Here is a 13,576-nt window from a genome sequence, read left to right as displayed (position 1 = left end):
GAGTCAACATCTGTATCTGCTTCATTGTTTTTAACTCGCGGCAGAATATCAATACTACAATCATTCCAGTGGCATCCCAGGATTTTTGAAAGGGGTGAGGGGAGTAAGTATACATTTGTTAGCAGTCAGCCCTCATTTTGCCATCATTTCCTGCTTTCGACATCCTTTTTTTAGGAATACTTTGCCAAAGGGATGTTATGGCCTTCACCAAACCCCCTACCTTAGGCACACCACTGAGTCATTCATATCCTCATCTGAGCCATATTATAATAATAAAAGTTTAACATTACAATTGCATCATTGTGGTTTTGAGGACTAAGATGCAAACTATAAATCAGCAAATAAAATTCAGAATTTGGGGGACTGCGAGAAATGATATATTTGTACTGTACATTTGCCTTTGAGCTAAATTAATATCTTCTGAAATACACAGGAAAGGGAAATGTGGCAGAAGCGAGATGCCAAGATAGGGAATGATCGAAGCCTAACATCCCTCTACATCATAGTATGTTAAATATTATTCTGTAAAGCACGAGTTTGCGGAAATGTGCAGTACAAAAAACATAAGAAGAAAACAAGAATGACGTTCGCTGAATTGTTTGGGACTTCAGATTTACAGAATCTAAATGCCTGGTGGCAGGATTTCCTACCAAAGTATCTTGAAGTAATATTTTTGGGCATATTATATGCTACAAGTACGTACAAATAAATGGCTTATTACAATGAAAAAGAGACATTTCAAGATCAGAATTCATCTACTAGTTTACAAAAATATAGTCAAGTATATTTGTACTTACCTTTTATTTGGGAGCTGCAAGCCATTTTCCTTCCTATTCTCGCAAGCAGAAAATAATTTACTACTTGACAATGCACTAAGTCACGAAACTGCTTCGGCATGGTCAACAAAGAAGGTTGGAGCTCTAACCAATCAAGCAGGATTTCCTGGCATCGGCATTAATGGGTTGGTATAGCAATATCGTAGACGTAGACGTTCATATCAGGAGTAGATATGAGCGATTCGTCATTCTGTGTTAGAAGTTCACAAATAATTAGATCAATTTTCATGTGAGTGATCATCAACACGATGGTGTTATCCCCTACTTGAGAAACAAAGTAGGGGATAGATTTGATTGTTCAAAACTCAGTCAAATCTGTTCCAGCACAGAAACTCGTAGCGAGAATATAAATGTATTTTGTTCAGTTCAGTTCCTTTGCAAGTGTATAGTTCATTAAAAAAGGAATATCGTACATACCTGAACTCCATATGTTCAGTTGAGGTCGTGGTAGAATTTTCACAGTAAGAATAGTCTCCTAGTCCCATAACAGCTATACTCTCGCACAACAAGTACAATAACGAAGAGGAGGAGTGTTGAGAAGTGCCTTGAGTATCCAGTTCCTTAGAAGCAAGCTCGATGTAGATTGTGATCAACGGCGTAGCAACTTGTAAGTACTTGCTTTCTTTGCCCCCAAAGGTTTCTAGAGACTTTTGGCCACCAGCTCAAAATTACTATATTGATTCTATGTAAGATCTTTTTTCTATTAATTCTCCTTTTAGGATTATATCACGAATGAACCGAAGGATCATTAGAATGAGCGTAATAACATTTGCGTGCATTCAAAAAGTATTGAATACTTCACACAAATAAGAAGCAAAATGCAATCAGTTTCCATGTTGGGTCTCTTCTTTTGTCTCCTTACTCTCTCTCTCTCCTCTAAATCTAAACCATGTTAGTGTTTTTGTTATCTTTCTACACACGTGAACTCACAGTGAGTTTGCTATTTTTTAAAAAATGCATCCTTCCAGACACTGTATAAATGTATTGCCTTTTTAGGGTGTATGCTAGGAAAATATGCATTCAGATAGCGCTAGTAAACAGTAAATTTATCTTGGTCAACTGGAGGTATATTTAAGAAGTAATTTGAAATATATTACGTAGCGGCAAGAGCAGAAAAAAGGAAAGCGGGGAACGTAGATATCCGCAATAAATGCGATAACCAAGCTCAGGGTATAAACTACAATTTGATAAAAAAAAATCGACGAAAATACAGTATTTGATAAAGTTCAGGATCAGAATTATAGTTTCCTGATAAAGTTTATGGTAAACATGATAGTTTTCTAATAAACTACAGCGTATTATCAAACATTATGGCCTTGACTATAGTTGAATTAAGGATTTCGCTTTAAAATATCGATTATATGTAAATAAGTATATACAATGTATATGTATATTATATATATGTGTGTGGAGGTGCGGGGGAGGGGGGGTGCGCGCATGTGCTTCCATTCACAAACTGGGTTTTATTTTAACACGGCCCCTACAAGCTGGGAAGAGGAATGTATGTATCCCACTCTCCATTCGGTGAAGCTTTACGGGTGTGCTATTTAATTTTCATCTTGATTGATGTACGAGCAAGGCGGATCGCTTGCACACCGCAGTTCCCATTTCCTGCTCCAGATCAAATAATTGAAATTTTCAAAAGCTCCAAAGCGTGAACAGGACGCCTGGACCACTTATTCCCTTTCGATAAAATTATTCATCCCTTCCGTTGTAGTGGAGTATCGGGATCAGAAAAAGTTTGAGAACAATCTTGTAACATCATTCCTTTCTATGCACTGTGACTATTTACAGTCTCTGAAAAATTAACTGTAACCGCTTCTACTTTATGTTCGAAACTGTATAACTTGCAGTTGCGTCAATTGTCTTAAAGCTCAGTTGGACCTTTGTTTCCAACGCCTGTGAAGCAGTTTTCTAAATTCTTAAAAATAAATCCGCTTAGAATTCTTTTACGTCAGTGATGAATTCAAGGGAGGCCCGGGAGGGGAAATCCCCCCAGAAATTGGAAAAGTCCCCCCCCCGAAAATTCCAGTCACCTGGCAGAGCATAGCTAAGAAATTTGACGACCATATTCAATTCTGTTATCTCTCAGTCACTTTAATTTAACGAAGAACGTACTGTTACTGTTCTATCTTCAGAATAATGAACGAATTTTAAATTATCGTCCGTTTTGATAACAGCTAAATTAAGGTTATGGATCAGGATACGCTTCAAGTCTGTCTGAAGGTGTCAGCTGCTGACGGGGACGGTGAACCCACGGGACGTTTCATGATGATATCATCCACAGATATGCTGTAGAAAGCCTAGACACCTTAGTTTGCTATAAATGTAAATTTTTGCATGCTGTGATGTTAGTTTATTGATTCTCATAATCTCATTCTTACGATGATAGTTAATTACTAGGGCTAGGATTTTTATGTCCTAAAAATCAACAAAATATTCAAAATAAAATATGCTCTTACGACCTAAAATTCTACAAAATATGCACTATAATTTGAAAAATATGCCCTTATAACTAGAGTGTTTCAAACATCAATATCTAACTTATGCTAAAATATTTTCATGTACATACTATTTTAAGTTCACTTTATGGGCCCTGATGAGTTGAAATGCGCAATGAATACTTTCTGTGAATTTTCAATTAAAAATGGAAAAGATTTTGCTGCAGTCCAAAAATAGAAACCTTCGAGTGAGCATGGGAGTAAGAACGAATCCACTTGGAAAATGACTGTATATTTCTTGAAAAAGCAAAAATACGCTGAATATGACCGGAAATCCATCAAAATATGCATTATCACGTAGAAATGGCCAAATATGCCCTTAAAAAGAACATTCATTCAATTAGTTTCTTCACAAAATGAATTTGTATATATATATCTCGTATTTAGGGAACACATCACCCTACCAAAAAATATGCTTAAGTCATAAAAATTCTAGCCCTAATTATTTCAATTAATTTAATTTAATTACATATCAGAAGTAAGGGATAATTTAAAATATTAGTATTGTATTATTGCTATTGTAATTTGATTCCTATTACATCCGCCTCCCTGTGAAGTTTGATGCCCATCCCCCCACCTGCTGAAAGTGGCTGGATTCAACACTAATTTTGCTTTTGCTGTTGTCTAACTATTCGCAACAGTTTCGTAGCTACATAAGCCTATTTAACTATTGGGAATATCTAGACAACAACGGAAGCAAACCACACGAAGATTACCGAGAAGTAAATGCTGTGGAAGAAATTATAAGCAGATGTATTTTTTTTCCAATTCCAGTCGAGCTTTTATAAACTGTAAAATTACCGGAAATGTCTGATATGAACAAATTTCACATTTTCGAAAAATCAGAAGCATAACAATTGTTTACAATTAATACCATAAGACAAAAGAGTGGAATCAAAAATGTATCCAGAATATGTTGCTTATGTAGTGAAGGAATCGGTATGAATCATAGACATTAAACATATGCGTAGAAGAGGCATTAGTGGTAAGAGAAAAAAAGAAACCTACATTCGGATTTAAAAAATAAATATATGCTTTCCTCTGGTGTTCATCTCGCAGTGCGAACAAAATCAAACCAAATTTATGTTTCCCTCCGAATTAGATTGCAAATTCTTTTATCATTACTGAGTTCACGTTTTGCGATACACTATTTTATTTTCCCTTCACAATATATAGCGAGGTATACAACACAAAAGTGCAAATTTGTTCTATTAACCTAGGCTTCATGTTATTACGTGGGTCGTTCAATATATAAGTAAAAAATGTTATTTTTAAGATACATTAGAAAACTATACATACATGTGTATGTATAGTTTTCTAATGTATCTTAAAAATAACATTTTTTACTTATATATTGAACGACCCACGTAATAACATGAGGATCCTTCCTCACTTCTCCACATAATCTCCATAGAGATTCAGGCATTTGTCCCACCGTTTCACCAATTTGTCCATACCCTTTGCAAGAAAATCAGGGCTCTGGCTATTGAGCACTATTCTCACATTACGCTTCACTTCTTCATCTGTTTCGAAACGATAACCTTGCAATTCAGACTTTAACACCGGAAAAAGATGGAAATCACTCGGCGCTAAATCGGGACTGTATGGAGGGTGGGGCAGCCGTTCCAACCCCAATTCTTCAATTTTGTGTTGTGTTTGCACTGCTGAGTGGGGGCGAGCGTTATCGTCAAGAAGAATGACACCAGCTGACAGGAGACCTGGTCTCTTATGTCAAATTGCATTTTTCATTTTATCCAATGTTTGACAATAACGGTCAGCATTAATTGTTTTTCCTCGTTCCAAAAAGTCCATAAGCAGAACGCCCTTAGCATCCATGCTTCTGAACTCCTTATGACGCGAGCCCGCGTTTTCCGAACAAGCATTTACTTGTCGCCCTTGAGCGCATGCGCCTTCACGTCTGATAACGAATCGATTATTGTTCCTTGTAGACGAAGGATGGCGCTTGTCAACCATGTGCTTCTTTTTAATGTCATTGCTTTATACAATATTTTATAGCACAGGGAAACTTATATATTGAACGTCCCTAGTAACTAACAAATTTAGAAATGTACATATTTTCTAGATTGTTTGAGCGCTATCGCTTTTCTTTTCAGAGGATTTCCTCATCTAGATTTCTAAACTCATTACCAATGGAGAAAATAACATTTTCTTTATACTCTATCGTAGATTGTGTTATTGTTTATCATGAATTGTCAGTATTAGAACATAATTTTAAGGTGAGAACGAGCATTTTTGTCAAATCTTTGTGGCAGAAATGGAAATCCCAGGACTGTATATTTTACAGAATTGTATTTCTTAAAAACAAAAATGCTTTTCTGCTTTTAATAAATATATCTTAAATAGTACATTTTGTTGCGACTTTTACTCTAATGACACAATTTAGATTGACTTCTATTAGGAAGGTCACAACATTCATTTGAAAATATGTGAATAAAGAATTTTCTGAAGTTCCAACCAAGTTAAACTCCAATATACAATGTGGTACAAAATAGAAAGACTGCATTATTAAATAGCCTCATTGGTAAATGTAATTAATAATGTTACAACTAAGCCCCGCGACAGGTTAAGTTTGCAGCAGGTTTTATGTATTAATCCACGCAAGAACGGTGCTCAGCATTTCCCGTGCCCCTCTTGCCTCAATCCCCGAACTGTTCATGTCACAGAAAATCAGCAGTATTGCAGCGGAACTACATTCTACGCGCATGATTGTGTCTATATATGCTAAAAGTTGCTGCAAACTTAACCTGTCGCGGGGCTTAATTATATTTTAAAATGCAGTTGCTATGGTGCAATTACACGTATTTTATGTAAGTATTTTTTCAATTCGTATGTACTTTTATTGTATTTTAATATGTGTGCCGGTACTTGGATACCAAAAATCTTTCAATTAGTGCTGTATTTTGATTTTATACTGTGATCAGTACTTAAATAATGTTAATAATAATAATAATAATAATAATAATAATAATAATAAAAACATGCAGCGCTGGGATTACCTCCATTCTGTTAAACTGCAATCCCATTTTACAGTGACTGCTCAATTCTCCCAATGGTCTAGATTATGTCAAACAAACAGCTTTTTAGACTTTCCCATTTAAATTGTAATTCACAATAACGTGGTGCACTAGTGGTGATGCAAAAAAAATGAGCAGATTGTTTTTTCAACTTTCCACAATCACCTTATATTTACACACAGCACAAAACATGTACTAACCCACTTATGGCTGACGTTTCTAAGCATGCGGAAACTGCAGTTAAAATTGCCAGTCTGCTGCAGAAGTGAATTTTCATGTCGAGTTTAGCATCAGGGAGTAACGAGAGATTCTACGTGGACGGATTTCAAATGCAAAACCTTAAACAATTTTATGTGTTGGTTTAGCTGTGGGAAAAACATCACTGTAGCAAAGGGGAGTGAGGGAAGTCAATGGATGCATGACAAAAGAGACCTGACACTACGCTACAGATTTTTCCCCATTTTGTTAGGTTATTTATATTGTTTCAACCTTAAAGAATTCCGTATGGTTTATTAATATTATTCCTTAAAGGAGTTTCTCTTGAGAAGCACCGTTCTAGGATACGCAAGCATATTGTTTTAAGAAGACCGTTAAAGTTTTAATGTGTGTATTGTAATTTGTCGCCATAGCTGCCTAGATAGAATAACGGCCAAGAGCCCATCAATACGGCTTGTCAGGTAATAGATCTACCTGGGATACAGAGAAAAATATTGGAGTGATAAGTGGTACTAAATTTGTTAATGCAGCGAACCGAATAAGCGGCTTGAATGCATGTGTACGTACAAGATAAAAGAGGAATATATAAGAAATTTCACGTCATTAATTCAATCAAAAAACCACGCCTATACAGTATTCACAGAAAAGCCTGGATGATTGATTGATTGATTTTCTTTATTTTACTTTGCCTTTTGTGACACTTTTGGCTAACTTGCGAAGGTGGGGATGAGTGATGATATGATGCAATTGATGAATGGACACTCACAAACATCCATGATTAGGCCATGATTCGAACCCGGGACCCCTGGCGTCGTAGCACGAGGTGTTAACCACTTCGCCACGGGGGCCGGCAGAAGCCTGGTTGAACACAAACAAAAAACTCAATATGCTGACCAAGGTAGAATTTATTTTATTTTAAAACATAAACTAAACGTTACGTTTCAACCTTCTAGCAAGCTCTTATTCAAACTATGTACCAAATAAAATTGAAATATGGTACAAAACAGGAAGATATATATACGCGGGTTGTAAATAAAGTAGTGGCAGCACTGTCAGGAAAAGGTTATGACACAGTGCATGTGTTATCAGGCAGTGAGCAATGTCAGTTTGGACCCATGTCGATGTGTGGAGTGCCAAAAGTAGTTTATTAGAAAGTTGTTTATCTAGAACATTCCTTTCCAGGTGTTCCAGCATGTGGCCTTCTCTTGTCAACTATTGTATCACCTGACAGGCGATTTAGATATACATTTCCTTTCATCTGGAACGTGGTTGGACTCCATATGGAAAATGGAAGAAGGCCAAGGAAATAGAGAAGAAAGGAGAAGAAGACACAATGAACTGGAATGGGCGACTGAAGATAAAGAATGAATGGAAGAAGGTGTTAGAAAGAGTGGATAGGACAAGAGCGAAGGAGGAGAAAAGAAGGAAGAGAAATGAAGAAAGAAGGGATAAGGAAAAAGTCCAACCATATTTCAAATGAAAGGAAATGTTTATCTAAATCGCCTGTCAGGTGAAACAATAGTTGACAGGAGAAGGCCACCTGCTGGAACACCTGGAAAAGAATGTTCCAGATAAACAACTTTCTTATAAACTTGTGTCTGGATGGGAGTGATTTTTGTGTGTATATATATATATCTTCCTGTCTTGTACCTTATTTCATTTGTATTTGGTGCAGATTCTGAAGAAGACCTTGCTAGAAGGTTGAAACGTAACGTTTAGTTTATATTTTAAAATAAAATAAATTCTTCCTTGGTCAGTATATTGAATTTTTGGTTATCATGGAAACAAGGCTTAATGGTGTTATCATCGAACACGAAACCTTAATGCCCACTGAGAAGCGGGGAAACGCGGCAACAGAACTTTTGTTGTCTGCTTCTGTTAAAATTAAATGGTGTAACGCCCACTGCAGGGAAACGCGCGGAATTTCCGTGCTAGAAGTCTGCAGGTTATCTCAAAGGTTATATCGTCCACTGAGACGCCGGAAACGAGTCTGTTGCCGCGTTTCTCCGCGTCTCAGTCAGCGTCAAGCTTTATTGTTCTACCAAAAAAGTGACCACATAATAATAATACAGTAATATTTTTCAAAAGCGATATATCGGCATAAAAATTCCAAGTCTTGTCTCCAGCTCCAGATTTGTTTCACTTAATGAGGCGACGTCCCGGCGGAGCTACTTTCGCTGCCCCGTCCTCCCTAATTAGCGTTCTGATTAGCAACAGTCAAATGAATGGAACATAATGCCCCTCGCTCGGAAGTGGAATCGGGGAACGGGGATTGCATTAGCGATTTGCGACAGGAAGAAGGGACTGCTTGTCCGATAGGCGGGCTCCATATTGGAGAGGATTTGATAAAAGTAATCGCACGGTCCGCTGGAGCTAATTATCGAACGTTGCAATCTTCCGCCCCTGTAGCTGTTTTCTATTGATGCTCTTTATTCGGTTTATAAACTGTGTATCGTCCCTTCTGCTTCGTAAAAACAGCGGTCAGTGTAGTCATATTTAAAGCATGGAGACTTGGTGAATCCGAATCTGAAAATTTTGGTATTGCATCTAAATAGATTTTGATTTTGTACAGGGTGCCCACGAAGTAATGGCAAATGATCAACAAGCTGAAAGTGAGTTGAACAACCTCTTGTGTTTCGCCCATGCGCGAAGCTCTTGCTTATTGTTTGTATGTTGGTTTCAGGAGCTCTTCCTGGCGGCGCTGCTGTGCCGGTAGAGAAAATTTAGGAGGCAAGATGTGAGCTGAGGTAGTTTTCATAAATAAAACTTTCACAATTGTGATTATAATTTACTAATTTACTAATATTTTGAGTCTTCCATTTTCAAGAAAATGTGCCATTATTTTAAAATATAGGTATAGGAGAAAGAACTTCTACAGATAGGAAACAAGTTCATTAGTTACTAGATGATATTTTGTTGTGAATCTAAACATGATTTATTAATTTTTCATATTGTTATGGAAGAAACATTTACTAATGTACTTTGATCCATCAACATAATAAATCTAATTTAAGCGGGCCTCCCCGATGGCGCAGTAATTAAGGGGTCCTGGATTCGATACCCGGTGGAGGCACATATTGGTTCGGAGTACACTTTAAACTGTAGGTCCAGTTCCGATTAGCCTTACCGTACATAAAGTGGACTTAAAACATCAAGTCAATCAATCAATAAATCTAATTTAAATATAAATAACAGAGCATTGCAGTTATGAACATGTAAAATACTATTACTACTACTACTACTACACACACATACAGTATTTTTTTCTGGGGTACGCACTCTGTGTGTGTGTGTGTGTTCGAGTTCTTTTGAGTCGACTTTATGCATAGATAGGCTAATCGAGACTAGAACTAAAGTTTTAAGTGGGATTCGAATCACTGTGAAATGAGCCTTCACTGGTTATCGAACGCGGATACTTTGATTACATGGCAACGATGTTACCAATACGCCATCGGGGAATCCGTCTCTCCACCTTGGTATGCGTGTCTTTGTGCGTGTAACTACATGGGTGCACGATTATTTATAAACATACCACAATATTTTTAGTATTCATACGAGGAACACAGTAACAAACCACGTGAAGAGTACCTGAACCTTTCTTCCCCGATAAAATAGCGGTTTGTGTGTGTGTGTGTGAGCGAGAGAGAGATAGTGAGAGAGAGAGTGAGTGTTAGTTGTTTATATATGTACGCACATTAAGTTATTCTTTTGATTCATGTAATAATATAATCTACGATTTACACTTTTAAATATTATAAACATTAAAAGTAGCATTGTTAACTTCAAACCGTCCTCTTGTAGAAGGGGATGTTAATTTAAAATTACTGATGTGTGTGTGTATTTTATTCATGGTTCGTTAAAAAACTTCCTGTAAGAGGACAGACCACAAGATATTTTAAGCCTAATGAACCAGACCGCCGACATAAATCTACTTTGAAGATGTTTTTGTGAAATCTGAGTCAGCCTTTATACATGTAGCATCGATATGCAAATGTCATATTTTTTCTACATGCACAGTTTTTTGTGTGTTTTAGAGGCTCACTGCCTGAAACTCGGGTAGCGTATCTGCGATCCAACCAACCGCCATACTTCATTGCCCGGTCGACGTGAACTGCGTGCTTCTTGAATGGCGAATATCGACAAGCATCCAAAACACTGCAGCTTTTCAAAGCCGCGGGTGAGGGGCACAACGGGTTGCTTAATGCAAATTTCTGTTTGATTTTTCTGCTGGTTGCCTGAATCAACGAGGCAATATGTCTGTGTGCAACTGGCAGAAACCAAACACAACCACCGATTCTTTTTTCTGTTAGTCAACCGATTCTAATTTTCTCTGCTGCAATGCTACAAAGCTGGATGTTCCGAATTTACTCCAGTTTCCTTTTATGAATACGGTATAGCCTGAAGCGGCATTTCAGACGGCATTTTTATTGGTAATGTATATTTCCTCAACTGTACCTTAATATTCTTCAGTCTGTATTCTTCTCCGGGAATATTCTCATAAATTAAAGCGTACGTGTACGTACAAACGCTCTCTCACTCGACACACAGAACTGAGTCGTGCTCATAGTGTTCATGAGTGAGTAACTACAGGATGTCCGAAAAGTATGTAACGCTAGTACAAAAAGCCATAGAGACGTGAACGTTGCACTGGATATTTTCTTTGTCCATGTGGATATTTTTAAACATTAAACAAGAATATTATTCTCTACATGGACGTTCAGTATTGGGAAAAGTTACTAAGGTGTAATATAGTTTGTACGAAGTTAAAAACAAACATGGATAAAATACATCTGTGGAGTGGCTTGTAATAATTTTCCATGTGTAACGATGGTCTCCATGGGTATGTATGTAATTGATAAAAGGGCGAAAACGTTTTACACGTTTTGTGCATTACAGACGATTTATGGAGTTAATTATAACATTACAAAAAAAAAGTTCCTTTTTTCTTTCCGAAATTACGAGGTGTGCTGGCAACATTGTTCGTGTCAAAGAGCAGTACCAAGTGCGCCAGACATGTGGCTATGTTATGCAATCAATGCCCAGATGTAAGAAAAATTGAAATTTATCGCAAAAAAACCTAACATACTTATCTTTGATAAATTACCTCTGCCATCTTTAGCCATAACCGAAACAATTCTCGGAAAACTGATAAAAGATCAAGTAAAAAAAACTGAAACGCTTAGGAGGTTCAAATATTCATGGCATGAATGGGAAATAAGATTGAATAGGACATTCTTGTGGTTATATTTGCAATTTATCACATGAATGACACAAACGAAAATCTGTTGAACATATTCTCGTGTATGTCCTTCACCAGGGACTGGAACCATTGTGCTTTCCTGGAATCATGTCGCTGATTGATGTCCAATTAGTAGCTGCAATCAATGCATACACACATTCAAACGAGGTCATAGGGTGCAGCTTCCATTGCTGAAATCGATGTACGCACGATATATTTATTGATAGCGGTAGACGATGCTCTAATCCAAAGCAGTGACTCCAAACCAATGTACTTGAAGCTTTAGAAAGCACAAGGGAATGAGGTTTCATAATAATAGTATCTTGAATAATTTTAAGTGCTTTTCGTGTAAAATATTGACTTACTTAGCTTTTGTTCTATTGTAAAAGGATTTATATGCAACTGAAAATCTGACTCAACTTTCGTCTATTTTCGAGGAGAGGTTCTCGATTGTTGTAAGAGAGTAGGCAAGCAAATCCTTACGTTCTTGACCTCAAAAGTACTTTTCACTCAAGGATATGTTTCGAAAAAAGTACAACTCTCTTTGGTTAAATCCAGAGCTCGAAATGAACTAAACCGAAGCAGACCGGAACAGCGTTCCGGTTCGTGAACATCTGGAACCTTCCTGTTCCGTCTCGTCAGAAATGGCAACGGACAGTTTCTTTCTTTCTTTTTTTATACATATTTCAGTGTGAACTAAATTGTGAATGCTCTTTAAAAGTACATATTATAGCATTTACATAAGCTTCTCCTCTAAGTGGAGATGCATTGTTACTTGGAGGGAGCTTAACTAGGATGGCTTTCAAGTAGCCTACATCTTTGTGGCTTGTGATCCCCCTTTAACTTTTTTTTGTTTGTTAATTATTATTATTTGTCGTGTCTTGTGGATTCGATTGTTCTGACAGGTATATCCTGCTGCCCAAGATCTTTACACAAATTATGGTTCTCTCTTTAGGGTCACTCATTTGTCTTAAGCTGGGGAGATAATTGTTGACGTTTTGCAGAATAAATCCAATCCTTGATCATACGTAAAGTATCAGAATGAAAATATCTTTCCCTTGCACAAATTGAGTCTTTTAATAAACATACATACAGTCACCGACAATAAAAATGGGAGGGTCCCGGGTTCGATACCCGGTGGAGGCACATGGTGGCTCGGATCCCACTTTAAACTGTAGGTCCAGTCCCGATTACCCTTACTGTGCATACAGTGGATTTAAAAACAACAAATCAATCAATCAATAAATAAAAGTGGGACACCTAGATCTCTGCAAGGCGTTATGTGTATTACCTAACTCTACGGCGGAGTAGAAGGTGCCATTGAAAATTTGCTATTAAAATTCATTTATCAACGTAGAAAAAGAAGAAAGAAAAAACAATACGATGTTCACGAAGATATAGCGTTCAGTTTCGTGAAAAATTTCCATTTCGAGCTCTGGTTAAATCTACTGAAATCAATCCCCAATGTTGTCAAACAAGCAAAAAAAAATCACTTGAACTACTCATAATTTTTCACAAAATTTAACAAGGAGAATACAGACTTTTTTGTTAGTTGTCGCTGTTAAGAATTAATTGCAAATCGATCGCTCAAATAATGTAGGGCGGATATCCAATTAACTGGCTTCGATGATGCTTTTTAATGTAATTATCTGAAATATTAGTGATCAGATTCAAAGGTAGAATTGTTTCACAAATGTAACGGAAACAGTTCGTAAATGTTTTCTGCTTTCCTGTGCTCAATGTGAATAG

The sequence above is a fragment of the Lepisma saccharinum genome, chromosome 1 (assembly GCF_977018435.1).
Source record: "Lepisma saccharinum chromosome 1, izLepSacc3.1, whole genome shotgun sequence".
Lineage (NCBI taxonomy): Eukaryota > Metazoa > Arthropoda > Insecta > Zygentoma > Lepismatidae > Lepisma > Lepisma saccharinum.
This window is presented reverse-complemented; position numbering follows the sequence as displayed.